Here is a 4835-nt window from a genome sequence, read left to right on the forward strand (position 1 = left end):
TATATATATATATATTATATATACAGCATATATAAATATAAATAAATATAAAAACTCTCTCTATATTCTATTTTCTAATTCTAATTTCTACTATGCAAATTTCTGTCGGTGTTCTGCCACTGGAAACTGAATTTCCCAGAGGAATCTACCTGAGGGATTAATAAAGTTTTATCGATCTAGCAAAAGAGTTCCAGACTTTATATCAAGAGTTTTTGGAGTTTCACCAAACTTTATAACTTTTCAGTAAAAAAGAAGGAAGAGGTTAGTAATGTGTTTTCTATAGACTAGTCCCTAAATACTAGTTAATGATTTTAAAATGAGCAGAAAGGAACAGATTCTTAAACATAAAGTGATTTTAATGTTTAAATCCTAATAAAAACCTACTTAAAAATAAGAGGACTAAAGAGTGGATGATATAAAACGTGACCATCAATGTTTGCTTTTTAATGAGGCTTTCTTGGTCCTGTGACACACGACGAGCACACGGCTACCAGCAGCCCAATTTCTCGAAGGAAGGAATGAAAATAAATAATGTAAAAAGTAAATTAATTTGTTAAGTTTTTACCTGCAGACAGATTGCAAATCTCTGTTTAACTTGGAGAGAAGATGTTGTTCGTTTCCTGATATCCTGTCTTTAATGGTTAATATTCATAATAGATACCACGAGGTCAGTGTATGCACAAGTAATCCCTGTGAGATTAAAGCTCAGAATGCAGACTGACATGTTTAGACTTTTGTATCTGTATGATATCATAGAACGAGATCTCTAAAAAGTTATTTCATGATACCTGGGCAGGATTTTAGGAGATTATCTTTTGTATGACTTAAACTCGTGGATCATTTTCTGCCCTCATCTGAAACACACCAACAAAGATTCTGCTGGTTTCTTTGTGAAAAAGCTTTTCCTCACGTTTTGCTTTATTTTAATCGTCTCTCCTCACAGCTCGTCTGACTGTGAGTCCCAGCAGCTCTCAGTTCTTTATAAGAGACTTTGTGTCTCTGAGCTGTGAGGAGGACGACAGCTCTGCTGGATGGACTCTGAGGAGAAACACAAGCTTAGAAACCAGGACTCAGTGTGGAGATGGGTTTGGAAAATTAGACGGTTCTTCCTGCAACATCAGCCACATCGTCCTACTGGACAGTGGAGTTTACTGGTGTGAGTCCAGAGAGGGTCCCATCAGTAACATGGTTAACCTGACAGTCACTGGTAAGCTGAGTGTGTGGAGTTAGTGTTGATGAAGCTGTGTGTAAATGGATGAAATGCTGTAGTTTGTCTCTGTGTTGAGGTGGATCAGTGATCCTGCAGAGTCCTGTCCTCCCTGTGATGGAGGGAGATGACGTCACTCTGCTCTGTAAAACAAAGACCACTCCCTCCAACCTCCCAGCTGCTTTCTATAAAGATGGCTCCCTCATCAGGAAGCAGCCTACAGGTCACATGACCATCCAGCATGTTTCCAGGTCTGATGAAGGCCTCTACAAGTGTGACATCAGCGGTCATGGAGAGTCTCCATCCAGCTGGATCACTGTCACAGGTGAGGCTTCTGTTTCTTTTACAGACTTTAGACCCAAAGTGAGTCAAACTGACCACATCGATTTGTATTTCTTAGTAGATGCAGGTTCTCCCACCTCTCCTCCTCCATCAGCCTCCACTGCCTCCTTCTACTCCTCGTTTTCCTCTCCTCCTCTCTCTGTGATGGTGTCTGTTCCCTCCATAACTGGGTTGCTCCTGCTGGTCATACTGCTTCTAGTGCTGAGACGATGCATCCAGGGAAAAACTGGAGGTGAGACACATTCTGCCCTTTATGATGACACATCAAACCACTGTTTTTTTTTAAAACAAATCACCTAAAAAAAATCAATAAATTCTAATCTCCATTTTTGTGTTTCTGGCACTTTGAGCCTCACTTCTACAGCCCACATCTCCAACAGTCAGAGCTCACACTAACATCATCTAAGTGGAAACAGCAAACACAATCGCTTTCTTTAAAAGCTGCAACATGCTGTACGTGTTATTTCCACACATCTGTCTCTGTGAGGACCAGTTTGAGCCACAGACCATTTACATTATTAACTGAGGCTTAAATAAGGCTTATTATGACTAAGCTACAGGCACTTCTTGTGCATCGATTTCTACAATAGAATTTTATGATTAATGTCATGAACATTTGCACACTGTACACAGTTTGGTTTTTTTTTCTTGTGTGTGTGAAATTAGATATTGTACGTGAGACTTGTTGTAAAAGAAAATAAAACAATTTAGATTTTTTTTATATTTCATCTTCACCCAACTTTATTCTGACTGCAGTCTTCTCTTCATTTTTCATTTTAAACACATTCACCTTCTTATAATATTAATCGTGATTAATTAAATTGTGCATCAGTTTCTACAATAGCATTTTATGATTAATGTCATATTTGAATATACATTTGTACACTGTACACAGTTTGGTTAGTTTTTCCAGTGTGTGTGAAGTGAGAAGTTGTGGTCAAAGAAAGCTGATGCGAGCGGTTCAGTCCAGTTTCCTGTTTTTTGAAAGAAAAGACAGAAACACTTTAAAAAAAAAAAACCTTTATTCTGACCGCAGTCTTTTCTTCACTTTGCATTTTAAACACATTTCGCCTTCTTTCAAATATTAATCTTGCTGAATCAGCAGCATTTACAGTTCTGCTATTAATGGAAAATCTTTGCATTTGATTTTGCAGAGAGAGCAACAGCTGCCAACTCTTCATCAGTGGGAAGAACATCTGCAGATGATCGAAATGGGTCAAAGATGATGAGAGGTAAAGGACAGCATTAATCCTCTCGTGTTTCGACATGAGGCTCTGTGAGGTGCATGGCTGGTTTTTCATCAGGTCAGGTTGATCAGTTTGTAAATTGCTCGCACATAAGGGACAAAGACTTCAGTCCATCATTAAAAATCTCCTGTATTAAAGATGTTGAACCAGAGCCAGAAAGAGTGAGGTCTTGTGCTTCTCACATTAAAGCAGGCTTATTATTCTTATTTCTAGCTCCATGTTGTCATTTTTGGATTACACTTACACACAGTTTGGAATATTTACAGGTTATAATGATCTTTGGTGCAGCACTTCTGTAACTACTGCCACATGCTAGTCAGGTCAGGTTAAATTTGGAAAAAAAAAAAGACTTTCACACTTTTGCAAAGTGTTTACTTTACATGATGCATTGTGTAAGACTTACATCATTGTGCCAAGCGAGCGGCTCTGTGGTCATTAGGTTTCCTGTTTTGAGAGCTAAACCGAGCAGAGGTGTTAAGGTTGCTGCATGTTAAAGACAGGCTCGGCTGTGGCCTCACATTTGCCGCTGTTGTTCCTGGAATGTCAAACTTTTTCTCACCGTAAAACACAGGTTCTGGGTCAGTCACCTGACTTTGTCATGTTTTGCAGAGAGCGATCCAGCAGCAGTTTACTCTTCAGTGCACAGAACACCTGAGATCAGCTACGCACAGATCCCCATCAAGACGAACTGCAGGCAGAGAGGTACAGCTGTGAAATTCTCTGAGTGGTCAGTAACACTGGAACAGCTCTTTAGTTAATGCCTCTTATTAATTTTTTTATTTTATTGCAAATCAGAGATGGTCCAGCTGAAGGTTGATGATGACGTGCGATGGAAACAGGGGCGACATATAATTCAGCAAAGCATCAGTTCTGTCATTCAAAAACAAAAGATCTGACTACTACTAAGACATATTTATAGATTTCAATATTAATTATTAGAATTCTGAGATTCATTTATCTATATTTGTGTAAAACAGTTTTGTGGATATCCTCTTTGTAATAAACAAAGTGTGTGTTTTTTTGTCATGTTTATCTAAACTTTCTCTAATCTGTGTGTTTGTGTTCAGATCTTCCACCAGAGCCAGCCGTCATCTACTCCTCACTGAAGCTGAGCCACACACCTTCACCACAGCTTAACCAGTCTAACCAGTGAGGTCCAGCTGGCTGCCAAACACATCCCTGCACTCCTCTCTATATTCTATATTATTTATTTAATGATATTCTGTGTGTGTTTACAGTTGTATAGCTGCACTGGACCAGTTTGAATGTAGAGGTCAGGATGAAATGGAAAGTTTAATTTTCACTTTAATAAAACATCTTACAAAGCAGTTTCCTGGTCATTGAACACACCTGTGCAACATCAGCCAATCACAGGTTCAAAAAGGGAAATTGTTTCTTCATGTGAATCCAGAGTCACAGACTCTGGAAACAGCTGCAGCACATCAGCAGGCATCATTTCATTTTATTCTTTAAAGGGAAGAAACTCGCCTAGAATCATTTTAAGGAGTGGCATCATCCTCAGAAGTCTCTTGAAGTCTCGCTTAAAGGACACTTTACTCTTTGTTTTGTGTGTCTCAAATAAACTGAGAGCAGTTCAGCTCTGTGGAGATGCTGTGCTAGAGGGTGAACGTGGGAATGTCATCAAGACGTAAACGGTTGTCTTTGAAACTGGCTTCACAGGTTGTTGTGAAAGTGATGCACTGTGTAAAAGTTTTGAGTGAGTGAGCAGCTCTTTGGTCATTTACTTTCCTGTTTTGAAAACTAAACTCAGTCAGCAGAGGTGTCGAAGTCGCTTTTCAAATCCACATTTTCCATCACGTGACTTTGTCTCATTTTGCAGGGAGCGATCCAGCTGCAGTTTATTCTTCAGGGCACAGAACAAGTGAGGTCAGTTATGGATGAACTGTAGATGCACAAATGAAAAAGGCTCCGATCTCAGCCTGCAGCAGCAGAAACAATGAAAAGACATGAAAACAGGAGACAGTTACAGCACATTAGTCAGTGAGGTCATAAGGAGGTGACTTCTATGTTTTGTTTTG

Source organism: Haplochromis burtoni, unplaced genomic scaffold (genome assembly GCF_018398535.1).
Source record: "Haplochromis burtoni strain Fernald_Lab_line unplaced genomic scaffold, NCSU_Asbu1 Contig_869, whole genome shotgun sequence".
In the NCBI taxonomy this organism is placed as follows: domain Eukaryota; kingdom Metazoa; phylum Chordata; class Actinopteri; order Cichliformes; family Cichlidae; genus Haplochromis; species Haplochromis burtoni.